General features: G+C 41.4%; 1 protein-coding gene across 8 annotated transcripts in view; it reads left to right on the top strand.

The window, feature by feature from the left end:
* Positions 1 to 14,897, top strand: part of PDE4D (phosphodiesterase 4D) — a 1,400,346-nt gene that overhangs the window by 141,015 nt on the left and 1,244,434 nt on the right. Inside the window, exons 4-5 of one of the 8 annotated variants that reach the window (XM_038530651.1) lie at positions 1,822 to 1,882; positions 2,104 to 2,195. The exons of the other annotated variants lie outside the window; for them this stretch is intronic. The gene's annotated coding sequence lies outside the window, so the exon portion shown is untranslated. The remainder of the gene's footprint in view (positions 1 to 1,821; positions 1,883 to 2,103; positions 2,196 to 14,897) is intronic. 8 annotated transcript variants of the gene reach the window in all.

The raw sequence follows: 14,897 nt of genomic DNA, 5'->3' as shown, positions 1-14,897 counted from the left end.
TTGACAGAAAAATATGACATATGAAAGTACAACTGGAAATGTTCATGTTCTCAAACAGTGACTCATCTGATCCTCTAGGCATCTCTTCAAGACCCGAATCCAAAAAAGCAAAATGAGTTTCTGTGCTTGAGAGATTTTTATCAACACCAGTCCGTAGGAGCAGACAGACCAAATATGGTGAAGGGGAGGGCTCATGAGGATTTTTTGGTCTATTTCACATCTCACCTCTTGAACAGTGCTGATTGGAATCTTCTGTGGAACATGTATTGCATTTCTGCTGGACATAAATTGCCTTCCTTTCCTCTATTTGCAGCACCAATGACAGTCTTGTACAGAGAGCCGAATTTTAAATTTTTGTGGGATTAATAAAGCAGATCAGAGTAGGGGTATCATGGGGGAGACTAGGAGACAGTCTGGGATAGAGGTGAGCTAAATAAGAAACCAGGATTTGGGCTGCGACGTAGCTCGCTGTTATTTGTAGAAGCTTCAGGGTCTTGGGATGGGCTGAGATGTGCTGTGGTAATGGTGTCAGTGGATCAAGCAACAAAGATTTATTTCTCGTTCATGCTGTATGTCCATTGTGGTCCAGCTGGGTGCTCTGGTCACCACTGTCACTCAGTGGCTGATGGAACAGCCAGCATCTCGAACATCAGGGTCTCACCCTAAATGTTCTTGTACAGAAATGGCATAAGCACTTCAACTCAAAACCTCATTAAATACAACTCATTGTGCCTGGCTCCACCCAGCCACAGTGGGACAGGAAGTATAATCCTTAATATAACTAAGGACATTCCCTTAGTATCTTTGTGCTTGGTTTTGGCACAGATTGCTTTACTAGGGTAGGCTGGTTATCAGAGAATGTCTTATTTTCTTTATTCAGAATTATCATTGACTTTTTAAATCATGGTTTATTCCTTAATATATTTTATATCATTGACTGCCTATTTTTCACAAAAACTGCCTATTTTTGATTTACTGACCAGTGCGCTGATTCTTAAATTCTGCCAACATTTATGGAGCACGTCGTATGTGCTCAGTCACTGTGTTGAATACTGCATTGGATGGATTGCTGAGTTATCACTCAGTCATCGCTCACTTAGCTAACCCCAGAAATGGACACATTTCAGTGTAGGCCAAGGTGATTCTCGTGAGGCTTACCCACTTTATAGAGTATTGGTGAGGCTTCGAGGTCATGTTTTCAAGGTATTTAGTACTGGCACTAGTGATGTTGATAATGATATAGCAAGTTGACCTGGATTTTACAGTTCACTTCCCAACATAATTCTTATTCACCTGGAAATTCAACTGAGACTGACACTAGAATCTCTCTATTCGTTCTCCAATTGTGGCCCACTGACTGGGAACACTTAAGAGTTCAGTCCCGAAGACAACAAAAGCACAGATGCAAACCACACGCGCAGTAGCTTCTGGGAGAAGACTTGACTCAGCATTATCTTTTGTAGAGCCAGGTACAGTGTTAGGATGTATGGACAAAAGTACTTAAGTTGGAGCTAAATGAACATAAACCCCGAAATCCTATCTTCTGCTCTCTGGTCCCTTGGCAATTGAGGTTGATCTCTTAGTGTTAACTACCCCTCAATCTCACAGATTCCCTTCTGCTGACCACAATTCCCCATATGTTTTTCTCTCCGTAAAGAGCAACCTGTTTACCCAGTGACAAGTTTGTTTTGTAACATTATATATTAAAAGACAGATCTCCTGCCTGAGGATCGTGGGTTACTTCTTGCAAGGTTGTGCGCGCTCTAAAAACATCTGCGATTCAGTTGAGTGTAAAAAAATTCTCTTTTGTGTTTTCCTCAGAGTAACGCTGTCAAATAAGCCTGACTGGGTGAGGTTTCCTTCTGCACAGATCAAACTTTTGGTGAGTGTTTGTACTGGTTTGTCTGAGGAAGAAAAGAAAATGAGTGTGTTTTTGGTATCTGGCTTCAAAAAGCCAAGTCGGCTTTGCCTGATTTTTATGCAAACAGTCACACCTGCTTCTTTGATTCTGTTCTCACCCCCCTGCTCCCAGGTCACAGATGGAAACTGATACAGGAGACCTTGTCCCCTAGCAACAAACCACATCCTCTTTTGCCCCTACAGGAACATTCCATTCACGTGCCTGGCCTCAAATTAACAAAAGGTACTTACAAATATGGAGAGGGTGAATATGAGGAAGGAGCATGTCTTGTTAGGTAAGAAAACGATGTAACTGGAAACATGAGGGGAGGGGTGTGTGTGTGTGTGTGTGTGTGTGTGTGTGTGTGTGTGTGTCAATGGATGGGTAAGATAAGGGTGAGTGTTTACCAAATGATTCTATAGTAGATAATGAGTACAGCTTTGGGTTTTAAAAATCTTACATTTATAACAATATTTTGTTTAGGCTATGTTCTCTTAAATCTTAGTATGGAATGGCCTTTTTTTCTTACGTACGTTTTGTAACTCAGACTTCCCTAATGGAAGACTACAGATGTCTTTATTTTAACACTTAGAATGGAAGCTACCTGAAGACAGGTTATACCTTCACTTGTGTAATCTTCACATAGTATGTGCTCAGTTGATGTCTTTTGTTTGATTGAATGACTTAAGGCAGACCCATTACTCCCAAAGGAAGAGAATAAAAGCCTGTATTTTTGTGCTTTTCTACACTAGGGAGATGACCTAAATATCACATATGATTTCATCATGCATATTTTGTTTGGCAAAAATATGACTTTATTTCCTGCTTAATAAAGGCAGGATAAGGGACACCTAGGTGGCTCAGCGGCTGAGCATCTGCCTTCAGCCCAGGGTATGATCCTAGAGTCCTGGGATCGAGTCCCACTTAGGGCTCCCTACATGGAGCCTGCTTCTCTCTCTCTGCCTGTGTCTCTGCCTCTCTCTCTCTTTCTCTCTCATGAATAAATAAATAAAATCTTAAAAAAAAATAAAGGCAGGATAACAATTTAGATAGCTCGTTCTTGTAATATCCCCAGACTAAACTTGAATGATACCGTATATTAAATAATGTGCAAAATCAGCTGCATGTTTGGTTGCCAAAGGGTTTTGGCATTTTTCATGAGTAAATTAGGAGGCTGGTCTGGAAGGCTCAGGCTGCAGAATGGCAGGTCTTTGCTACCATAGTGATGTGGGCTGGAGGAGATGGATGGCTATCATATAAAGTGTCTGCTGAATGCACCATGCCAGCAGTGTTCTCTGGGTGGTACCAAGCACTACTATCAGAGAAAGATATTTTCTTGGCTCATCATAATATACCATAATGTGTCTGATATAGTCAGCCAAAACATGATCATCTATCAATGCTTCTGCCAGCTACCGAGGCTAGCTAAGGGGACCAAAGGCCAAATGCAGTGATCAAAAAGACAGCTAGAAAAGCAACAGGACAAGAGAAAAAAACTGGCCAGGAATCCATGTTTTGCTTAATTGTCTTATTCCCTGTATTCACAGCAGTGTGGGAGCCTCTTCTACCTTTGGGGGTAATCCATCTTCCCTGTGGGTGTAGGGCCTCTCATTCCCGAATCCTCCCACTTCTGACCATATCAGTCACTGGGCAGCAGACAAGGGACAGCCACAAACAAGTGGAGTGGTGAAATGTGCAGTCTCTCTTGGCAGACTGCCTGGGTTCAGATCTCGGCTCTGTTTGCCAGCCAGGAAATTACTCAACCCTCAGTGCCCCAGTTTTTTGATCTGTAAAATGGAAGAGTAATAAAAATATGATTTCATAGGGTTACTGTGGAAATTAAAAGAAGGAATACATATTTATTGCTTAGCATACTCCTGTTAATAATGGCAGAGTCAGGAGGACTGCATATATGTGGTAAATGGAGATGGGAAATGTGTATGATCGGCTACTTAGGCTTGGTCATAAAGATGTCTCAGGAACAGAAGTTGAAGGAAAATGTACAGTTGTTCTTATTATCACAATCTCTATTGATGTTTTTAAAAAGGATTTTATTTATTTATTTGAAAAGGAGAGAAAGAGAGTGAGCATGTACAAACGGGGGGGGGGGGGGGGAAGCAGAGGGAGAGAGAGAAGCAGGCTCCCCACTGAGCAGGGAGCCTGCTGCGGGGCTCAGTCCCAGGACCCTGAGATTATGACCTGAGCCAAAGGAAGATGCTTAATCGAATGAGCCATCTGGATGCTCCACTGATATTTATACTGATATTGATAATATCAATATTATCCATCGATAATATTACGAAGGAGGTAGAAAAAAAATTCCTGTATACCATTTATCCTACTTCCTATATGAGGTGAATAATATTGTACGAAGCTCTCACTTCTTGGTGTTTGAGTTTTTTCAGAAGTTTTTGTTCTCAACTCCCCTGAAAGGTAACAATAGTCAAAAGATAGGACTTTGGTAAAAATTTCAAGTGGAAAGGCACATAAAATTTTACTTTTTGAAATGTAATTGCTTTGGCATAAAAAATAAGAATCAAGCTTTAGTCCCAGGATGATATCACTTTTTAATGAATTGAAATTGCAGCTAATAGAGTTGAATAAAGATTAGTGAATATGGTTTAAAAAAAAGGCGTAGCATGAATTATTCATTATAGGTGTTTAAAGAGAAATGGTGAATTTTTTTAACAGAAATTCAGGAAAGTAAGTCAGGCAGTTTAAAAATGAATCCACTGTACAACTTGATTCTGCATTAGTAAATATAATGAAGGTAAAGATGTTATTTAGTAGCAGAAGCATAGTGGAAAAGCCTGCAGCTATGATCAGTGGTTCTCTGGGGCAGGGGCAAGAGGAGGGTACATCCTTGGGATCCTGTCTGACCCAAGGCACAGATCTCCTGCCTTGGATTTCAGTTATTTCACTCTTTTTGTATTGCTGAGGCACATCTATCTTCTCTGGTTCCCTGTGCTCACTCTCCCTGCCTGCTTTCCCCTGGGACTGAAACTCTTTTTTTCCCCTCTATTTCTATGCTTAGTAGATATATTTTTTATTTTAACCAAACTCATTTTTTTCCCTGACCTGTGACAACATGACCAGTGAATTTCTGATATAGGTGCTTGTAGCTCTGTTGATGGACTTGAGTGTCCAGTCCCACAGCTTTGTGCCAGAGGAATAGCAGTGTAACTCACAAAGCTTACAGAGGCTCTGCTGCTATGGCTGGGCATGACCCATCAACATGCCAGTTGCCTTATTTCTGGTCTTTTTAAGCCCTGGAGTCCCTGGTCACATACACTTGGATTACTCAAACCAGTCTAGTGGATGCTAAATCAAACAAATTTAGCGTGATGTACCAACAGTATCAGTGCCATGTATTCAGTCACTCATAATTATTCACTCATTTGCTCAGTGATATTCCTATAGTTACGTGATGAGAGATTCAAGTGGGGTAAAGAGAAGGAAAACTAGTAAATTTCTGAAAGGAAAGGTAGAAGTTAGAAGCCAGGGAAAGTGACTTCCAGGGGACATTTTCCGATCATAGGTCGGTATTAGGATATCTAGAGGAAAATAAAATATTCAGGAGACATATTGTTCAAACATGAATATGCAGATAGTAATATCACTACTCGGGTTTCTCAAAAGTTATGTAAAAATAAGTACTGTAGCTGAAGACAGCCTGTACCCACAGGGAAGGAGTAAAGAAATAGCATTTGAAGAAGAGCGCGGGCAGTCTTGGTCAGGTACAGTGCTAAATGTTCATCTTGATAATGGAATGTTCGGGGCACTTACTTGGTCTGCTCAGTAAGTGCAGCCAGAGAGAACATAATAAGTAGTGAGCCTTGTTGGTGGGAAGCACTATTAATAATAAAGGAAATGTTAACGCTAAAGATCCTGGGGGTCTTTAACTGGGCAGCTCTGGATCTGTGAGACTGATGTGTGGCTCTGGGTCTCCTGCTAAGTTAATGATGGGCCCCCTGTGGTTTCTCCACTCTCTTGGGGGCAGTCTCAGACTCCTCCTGAGGCCTCTCTTAGTATATGTGAGTTGGAGTTGGTGGGGATGGGAAGACAGATGTTATTTTTTAATTTGTCTGAAGTGACAACCGGGCTAAGGGTAGGGATAAACGCAAAGGGTAGAAGTTGATTAAAAGGTGTTTTCTGATCTGGGACACCTCTCTCCCCTTGCAGTGACGCAGGCATTTAAGGAGCCAGTATGAATTCCTAGGAGTCAAGGTACGAGTGCTCGGGCTTCTAAAGGCATCCGGCCCTCTCCCCGGAGGCTCTGGGGGAAATGGATTTTGATCCAGCTAGTCTGGTTGTGCAGCCCCATATCCTTGCTGGAAACGTGAAGACCTGCTCTTGAATGCTTTGGTACTAGTCTGATGCACAGTGAGCTATACTTGAAAGGTACAGGGAGCCCATAGTGGCCTTCCTTGGGTTGGGTCTCCTGACTGGTCTCTTGAGCCTATTTTTAATTTCTTAGGATATTTTCACAGTACACTTGTGGCATTGTCATTGCTTATTCTAGTGTTTTTCAGTCGTGGTAAAAATAAAAAACAATAATAATAATTACAAATGGCTTCTGGGGAAGGTTCTCAATTATGCCCGCTAGGTCTCATGGCATTTCCATAATTCATAACTCATCTGTATTAATAAGGGTTGGCTGTGGGAATAGTAATCACAGTGTCTAGCTCTTACCACCAGTACTGCCTTCTCTGCAGGATTTATTGCAAAAGTGGTTACATAAGAGGGTGGATTCTGTCCATTGGACAGCCTAATCCATGGTCAAACTGATGTTTGCTCCAGTGATTGTAAAAGAACAGATTTGGCACCAGTCATATTCATTTCCAACAGAATGAAATGAGTATCCTGGACCATTATTCTCAGAGACCTCTCAGCATTGGTCTGAAAACCAATTCACAATATTTAATAGCATGCCTTCGTGTTTTCTGTAATACACTTTGATAACAGTATGGGCTTCTTTTCACTTAACACTACTTCTGTGCCTGCTACTCTGGGAAAGAATTGGTCAATGCTACTAAAATAGCATCCCTTAAGGAGTCAAATGTGAGTGGTGATTCACATAGACCTGGTTTGACCCATTTTCTTCCTGGACTCTTTAACTCTGAAGTAATTGTAACTAAATTTCAGGATTTCTTTTGGAATATTTTTTACATTTCTGTCACTTCATGCATAGATACTAATATTTCTGCTGCATTCTCTTATTATATATTAAGCTTCTTGGGAAAGTATATATCTTTTTATAGAGTTTTCCAGAACACTTAACCATACCATGATCTTCATTCTTATTCATAAGCATTCATGCAGTGGCTACTTACCTGTGGTCTAATAAACAGTGGTATAAAAATTGGAATAGGGATCCCTGGGTGGCGCAGCGGTTTAGCGCCTGCCTTTGGGCCAGGGCGCGATCCTGGAGACCCGGGATTGAGTCCCACATTGGGCTCCCAATGCATGGAGCCTGCTTCTCCCTCTGCCTGTGTCTCTGCCTCTCTCTCTCTCTCTCTGTGACTATCATAAATAAATAAAAACTTAAAAAAATTGGAATAATGTGGATACTTTGTCCTCTAGTCAATGAAAATTGAAGACTCTGACCTCACGACTTTCTCGGCAAATGCTATTGACTTCTTAGGCTATGTGTAGTATTGTATACATACAAGGTATTTAATATTATAGTTAGTGATATGACATTTTTTTTTAAGGTTTATCTATTTATTTGACAGCAAGAGAGCACAAGCAGTGGAAGCAACAGAGGGAGCGGGATAAACAGGGTGCCTGCTGGCAGAGAGCCAAATGCAGGGCTTGATCCCAGGACCCTGGGATCATGACCTGAGCTGAAGGCACTCAACTGACTGAGCCACCCAGGTGAAGTGAATGGCCCTAGGGCTTTTGGTGATTGGCCCTCACCTTCAGAACAAATACCAGGGCCTAGTCAGTGGCTGCATGGGTATTGCGAGGAAGAGTGTAGCGTGTCAGTTGTGCTGGTGAAGAACATGGCAGGTATTGTACAATTTAGAGGTAGACAGCATTAGCAGCTGGGTGGGCAGCTTCCTGATTGGCTCCTGATCATAGTGACTTCATGATCCATCTGCCTTCCTGTTAGTGTGTGCATCCTACTTGTGGTAAGGCACTGTCTTTATGGAACTGGCCGTGGCCCAAGATGGTGGGCAGCTGATCACAGAGGAAGCAGTGGTTCTTATGGTGGCCCAGTTCTGTGGTGTGCTTTGATAATTAGTTCTGAAGGCTTGGCTTGGCCTCGATGTTTTTCTTCAGCCATTTCCAGTGATTCTATACGTCATTTAATTTTCTGCACACAAATTGTTTTTCTTCTTAAAGTAGTTTTCTTCTTAAAGTCTTAAAGGGTAGATTCTGTTCTAACTTTACAATGGCGTAAATCCAATTGAGCCACGTACTTCCTCCAGAATTTTCCAAGGTCAACTCAATGGCCATTATATTATTTCATGGAAAATTGTGGAAGTACCAATAGAAGTAATCATAGATACGATTGGGACTTTTTTCAAGCCACTGCCAAATGTTTACACATACCTCTATATTTTCCCTCTAATCGATGAGTTACAGTTGGTGTTTTCCCCAGGCCCATTAACATGACTTATAAAATGTCTCTTGAACTATACTTTGAAGCCCAACAAAATTGAGTTGTTTGAGCTAGAAAAGCAGGAGCAAGAAAAGTACAGAATCTCCACAGGAAATGTTTTGCCTCCAGGGTCCCATGGTTGAAACTAGAGATTGAAAATGCCAGCATTACAGCCGATATCTCTGGCTGCTCATTTCTGTGTGTCAAGGCACAGGGATAATTTGAGGCCAGGGTGGTGAGTCCTGTTGCCAGGTGGCCATTTGGCTTTATTCTCTTCCAGGGCCTCAGCCTGGACTTTTTTGTCCAGACTGCTCCTACTGCCTGTCTTTAAGAAGAGAGAGAGAGAGAGAAGTCAAAAGGTGGCAAAAAATACTTTCTCTAGGGATCCCTGGGTGGTGCAGCGGTTTGGCGCCTGCCTTTGGCCCTGGGCGCGATCCTAGAGACCTGGGATCGAGTCCCACATCAGGCTCCCGGTGCATGGAGCCTGCTTCTCCCTCTGCCTGTGTCTCTGCCTCTCTCTCTCTCTCTCTCTCTCTGTGACTATCATAAATAAATAAATAAAATTAAAAAAAAAAACTTTCTCTAGAGATAATGGGTCAGCAGCATCACTTTCATACCCTAGGGATGGTATGTATCTTCCTGTAGTTTCCAGAGAAGGGACAGAAATCTATTCTGTTAAGTAACTGTGAGAAAGAAGCTTTATACACAGGCAGGAGGGGGAGCTCATTAGCTTGCCCTCGGTGAGAAATTTTAGCATCAGGAGAAATGATGTGTAGGAGAGGGATGGAAAAATATTGAGCATATAGGAGTGTTTCATTAGCAACAGAATAGGGATTTATTTATATTTTTAAAAGATTTTATTTATTTTTGAGAGAGAAAACTACCCCAAGCAGGAGAGGAGGGGCATATGGAGAAGGAGAGGTTGGCTGCTCGCTGAGCAGGAAGCCTGATGCGGGACTCCATCCCAGGACCCTGGGATCATGAATTGAACTGAGGGCAGATACTCAAGCAGATGAGCCACCCAGGAACCACCAAATAGGAGTTTATTTTTATTTATTTATTTATTCAAAAAATTTAATCATTTATGAGAGAGAGAGAGAGAGAAAGAGAGAGAAAGAAAATGCGTGCACCTGTGGAGAAGAGAGAGAAGGAGAGGGGAGGGAGTCCTAAGCAGACTCTACACTGAACGTGGGGCCTGACTCAGAGCTCAATTTCATGAGCCTGGGATCATGACCTAAGTTGAAACCAGGAGTTGGATGCCTCACCTACTGAGCCACCCAGGCATCCCCAGAATAGGAGTTTAGAAAGGATAAAAATATTTGGTAGATTAAATTGCTTAATAATTATACTCAGATATGAGGAATACAGACTCCTTTGCACATAGTAGTTTAAATACACAAACATTTGATGTCTCATGTCAAAAGTCTGGAAGTAGGTAGTATGAAGCTAGCATATCGGTTCTAGAAGATGATTATGGACCCAATTTCCTTGTATTTCTGTTATCCATTTTCTAAACACATGACTTCGGTTGTCAAAGTCAAGTCACAAACCAAGGTAGCTGCTGGAGTTCTGGATATAATTTCCACATCCCAGACAGTAGGAACACAGAAGGCCAGGCCTTCCTGGAGACCCACACAGTCCTTCCTCTTACATCTTATTGGCCAGAATTTAGTCACATGACCTTTACTTAGCTAAGAGAGAGAGACTAGAAAATTTAGCCTGTTTTGTCAAGTAGCAATGGGTCTAGTTACGATTGGGTTTTTGCTAGGAAGGAGGAAGGAGAAGGTGAGTACTTGACGGGCGTCTAGTGATCTCTGCTACAGAGGCTGAGCCAGACAGGGCTTGGAGGACTGTGCTGTTGTTGACTGTGGCATTCTGGCTTTTTGCAGAGGCCCTTTCCTCTACACCAGAGATGGAATTTCTTACTTTTACATCTGGGTTATCCAGGAAGCTGGGGTGGTTTCCAGAGAATACTGCTGAGCATATACAGGTCTGTGTGAAATCAGAAACGGTGCCTGAGACCCTTTTACCTGACTCATGTAGAGTTTAATCGATTGAAACCATAGCAGGTGTAAGTGGGAATTCTTTGGCACATAGCCTGTGACCCTTGTCTGATTACTACCCTTATACAAATGCCTGCAACAGCTGAAGCTCTAGAAAGGTTCTGGGAAGAGGGCACAGTGTAGGAATCTTTTTGGGCTTATAGTCATGGGGAAGTGTATTAAGGTATTTTTAGAGCCATCAAATCCCAAATCTGAATAAAGACCCTTTGACTACTACAGAGACCCTAAAACATGCTGGTGGTTTATCTCAAAGAGTTGAAGAAAAAAATAAGCCAACATTTGAGAATGAGTTTAATTGATATATGTTTGAGAAATTAGATCATCCCACAATAACCATCCTGCATTCCTGCCTCTCAACAACTTCCTGGGGCTCAGCAGTGATTGTCGTCTTTAGACAGTGCTTGCGTTTACTGGCTCCCAGCCATCCACACATTTCTGATACCTTATGTTTGGCCTACTTTTCACTTATTTATGTATCCTGCTGGGCATCTGTAAGCATCTATGTTTGTACCCGCTGTCAGGATGACCAGGAGGTAGCCAGGACCAGGGAAGGGGGTGGCTACTGGCCTGCCTCAGTTGCTGAGTAGGAGGCATGAGTAGAGGACTCCTGGCCTGGAGAGGAAAGAAAGGGTGCCATTGAAACTGGGGCCTATAAGGAAGACACCTGACAAGGCCTGTGGCTTGTCCTGTACAACGATTCCTGGGTCCATCTGTGGGAAGACATACATTGCATCCCAGATATCTCAAGATACCCCAGGTATCTTGAGATACTCAAGGTATCTCAAGATCTGAATAGGCTCAGATTTTTCCATGGTTTACAAAGCTAGAATCAGGATGTGACTGTGTTTTATAGCCAAGTTGTTCCCATATAGGTAGACTAGATTCCTATGGTGTTTTGAAATTCGATGATTGGCCAGGCCAATATTTTTAGGGTAGTGGTTCTAACAGATTGTGCTGTTTGGAAAATTTCCCTACAATCTCCAGGAATTACTCTGTAACCTATTTAGGAGGTTTGTTCTAGTGGCTCACAGGCTAAGCTTGTATTCCAACTATTGGCAGTATGTTCACTGACATTGTTACCCGAATGTTTGTAGTGGGCATTATATTTAAAAAAGAGAGATACCCAACTACTTCCCAAGCTACCCTTGAACCAAAGGAATACTGAGTTAAAACCTTAAAAATTTTTTTTGGCAATGTTAAAAATTTACTTGAAAACCGCTTTAATGTGCAAAAGATGAAGAAAGAAAAGCTTCATCCCTTTTAAAAAGCTGCAGGATTCAGATACGTGCAAAAAAGAGACACCATAGTCCTTCAAACTACATAGGACTGAATGATTTAAGGCAACATTTTCCTCATTTGAAGCTTTTATTTAGGGACCACATGTATACATTTCAGAAGTTCTTTTCCCTTCTTCCAGCCCAGAAGTCACTCGATTGGTATTTGCTTCCTTGGACTTGGCTTGAAATGAAATCTTTTCTCTCTACCTTGGTAAATGTCAACAGTGTAAAATGGCACGATTCTGATCTCTAAATGTGCCCTACTGCTGACTGCTACCAATAGGGAAAAAAGGAAAATAGAACCTATTTGCTACCTTGAGAAACATTGTGATCTCTATTTGATTTTCTTCAGATGTGAGGTCTCTAATGGTAAGGCCTGAATTTATTAATTATGACTGGGTAAAGCCTCGACATTATAATTAGCGATAGTGACCTAAATGACATCAATTGTATTTCACTTCCTTGATTTTTAATTTTTCTTAGGTGTATTTAATTTATAGAAAAACATCTACACAGGGATTCGGTCAGCTTAAGGATAATTTTGCTAGAACTTGAAATAAGGTGCTTTCAGTGGCTGAAAATATCAGTATATTAGGCTACAACCTGCATATAAGAAAAATGGTGGTTTGCTTTCTCCCTGGTGTTTCCACTAGTATCTATCATGGCTGTAACCTAATGAATTCAGCTTTCCCCTGTCATATTCCATTTGGTTCCTTAGCTTACCTATTTGATTCTAAATTTACTTTGTAGTATTAGGTTTTAGTTTATGAATTTCCATATAGTTGGGGAAACTGTTTGCTCAAAGATATATTTTTATATCTACATTGTAGTTAATAGTACTTGGAGTATTTCTTCTAATGGTCTAAATGTGAATCTTAGTAAAATGGAATTGCAAATTCTGTTTTCAGAGAATATTCATGTATGAAATTTCATTCTGTATCTAATGTTAGGGCACAGGCTAAGGTCTGCTTTTTTGATTCTGTATTTTTTTCTTTAAAATGTACATTCAGTTAGAGAAGTAATTACAAAGTTTCTTCAAGCTTTATTTCTGGAGTTCGGCGGTATCGCCGGAGGGAGGGAAAGAGGCGAAGAAGCAAGAAGAAGAAGAAGAAGAAGAAGAGAGGAGGGGAGGAGAGGAGGGAGGAGGGGAGGGAGGAGGGAGGAGTGAGGGGAGGAGGAGGAGGAGAGGGGAGGAGGCGGAGGAGGAGGACAAGGAAGGAATTCCCGTCCCATTTTCCCGTCCCTTTTTCCTCCTCCTCCTCCTCTCCTCCTCTTCTTCTTCTTCTTCTTCTTCTTCTTCTTCTTCTTCTTCTTCTTCTTGTAAAATAGAGACAAGCTGGAGAAAGAAAAGAACAAATACCATTGAGGTCTAAGAAGGTCATTGTATTGGAAATTGAATTTTGAGCAATTGGACTTAACATCATTTCATGAGAATTTTCATTTCTAATGTATATGTAACTATTCCATCAAGTAATGTGTTATAGGTCACCAAGGCAGTTTCTAATTTTCTTTTCTACTAAGACTAATGCTATGTGGAAATACCTTTGTGTACAAACCATTTCCATGTTTCAGATTTTTAAAAATTGGAATTCCAAAAGCAGATTTGCTGGCTCAAAGGATATATTTTAATTTAGTGTTACTTTGCAGGAAGCAAAATAGACATTTCCTAATACTCTACCTGGCTTTGCTTTCTTGTTCAGGGCATCTTTGAGAAATTGGAAGGAGAAACCTTGCAAAGGAGAAAGGAATGATAAAAATTGTTGTAATTTTGCTACAGAATTGTTGTAAGCCTTGTTTGCAAACCGAAAAGGGTTTGCTGGAGGAGGAAATAGCACAAACTAACTCGTCCCACATCCGTGTTTTCCCTCTTGGTCCTGATGCCCAAGAGATGGTACCATCTTCTGAGGGGCTTCTGAGGGTTTTTTTTTTTTTGAGACAAGTCAAACTAACAAACACTGGAGGTTTGCTGTGTGCTTTACAGGGCGAATCAGCTTACTCCTTCAGCAAAGTTGTGGGCAGCAGGCAAAGGCTTGCCCACTTAATTGGAAAGGCAGTCACTTGTGTCTTGGGCTCTGATTGTGATGACTCCAAAATAAATGGAGAACAACTGGGTCTGGATTACAGTTCTTTGGAAGTCTTGAGTCATGCTGAATTTTAGCTCTGCAATCTGGCACCTTGATGGATTTTGTACTTCCTTCCTCTGTTGCGCATTTTCCCCACTATAGCAGCTGAACTACTCCATGTGCACGGACTTCTTCCCCAGGGTCTTCAATTCTTGAGTTCCTTAGGCAATTATAGTGAATTAAATAAGTGAAAATACAATTGATGGTGTGCGTGCATGCGTGTGTGTGTGTGAGAGAGAGAGAGAGAGAGAGAGAGAGAGAGAGAGAGAAGGAAATTGAAGATTTTGGATGTTAAAGGCAGCTTTCAGACCTGTGAAGATTGAGAACTGTCTGTCTATACTATGGGCAAATGAGAAGAAGGAGGGGCAAAAGATGTTGCTTTGTGTATCTCGCATCTCTTGGGATTGTGGGACCACCAAGATGTGTTAATTTTGCTCCAAACTCTTAAACAGTTGGCTCTTCTACAGCAGGTTTTCATCCTGGGTCATCAAGGTGGGGCCATGCTACCAGGTAGCAGCTGGCTTCAGTAGTACATTAGTTTTCTAGATTGGTGCTTTCTCATTGGCTTTGCTGTTTGAGTATTTCCTTTCTTTCTTTCTAAATCATGCCCATACTTAAGTATTTAAAATTTACCTAGCATTTTTTTGGTTGCTTTTCACCACAACACGTATTATCAGTATCTCTGTGAGAGAACAGAAGTCCTTCTTTCCACAATTGCTGGAAATGAACCACACAATCCATTCTCTCTGCAGCAGCCAGAGTGATCATTTAAGATATATCGGATCACATTGGTCCTCTGCTGAGTGAAGTAAGTCAATCGGAGAAGGACAAACATTGTATGTTCTCATTCATTTGGGGAATATAAATAATAGTGAAAGGGAATATAAGGGAAAGGAGAAGAAATGTGTGGGAAATATCAGAAAGGGA

This window comes from Canis lupus, chromosome 2 (assembly GCF_011100685.1).
Source record: "Canis lupus familiaris isolate Mischka breed German Shepherd chromosome 2, alternate assembly UU_Cfam_GSD_1.0, whole genome shotgun sequence".
Taxonomy (NCBI): domain Eukaryota; kingdom Metazoa; phylum Chordata; class Mammalia; order Carnivora; family Canidae; genus Canis; species Canis lupus.
Note: the sequence above shows the minus strand (reverse complement) of the source record. Positions and strands in the feature narration are given on the sequence as shown.